Source organism: Morone saxatilis, unplaced genomic scaffold (genome assembly GCF_004916995.1).
Source record: "Morone saxatilis isolate NCDOM2014 unplaced genomic scaffold, NCSU_SB_2.0 Contig17, whole genome shotgun sequence".
NCBI classification, from domain to species: domain Eukaryota; kingdom Metazoa; phylum Chordata; class Actinopteri; family Moronidae; genus Morone; species Morone saxatilis.
Window position 1 is genome coordinate 27,724,890 of NW_023339729.1, and position 485 is coordinate 27,725,374.

The window sequence follows — 485 nt, forward strand, 5'->3', positions numbered from 1 at the left end:
CACACACACACACAGGAACACACTGCCTACTGGTTAAATGTGCTTAGTTTCAGAATGATCTCATCTCTGGTTGGTAAGACCGAGCAAGTTTGCAGCTTCTGTAATCCTGTTTCCTTAAAACCAATTTCTCTTCCTTTTTCTCCTCCATCACAGGGTTTGAGAGGAAAAATTATATTGGTAGATAGGTAGATCAAATCACAAATGATCTCTAAAAGTAGCATCTTCTAATGCAATATTGTTGCAACATATTTGTGAGGTTATGATTCTGTCTTACATCCAACACACAAAAATATAAACTAAACAGAAAATGGGTCTAAAAGTTAACCTCTAAAGTCCGTCTGAAAGTTAAACAGCGCTTTAGAGCAGTACTGAACTGCAGTTGCAGTTTTAGGTTACTTGAATTTGTCCAGTAAGCAAAAATAGTTATGCTGTGTATTTGTGTTGTTGTTGCAAACATTTGTGCCTATAACAGTAACAAGCTTGAC

The 485-nt window shown here is 36.5% G+C and overlaps 1 protein-coding gene across 1 annotated transcript in view; it reads right to left on the minus strand.

Moving 5' to 3' along the window:
• cyth4b (cytohesin 4b) overlaps nucleotides 1-485 on the minus strand; it is a 12,558-nt gene that overhangs the window by 7,568 nt on the left and 4,505 nt on the right. The gene's annotated exons all lie outside the window — the stretch shown is intronic.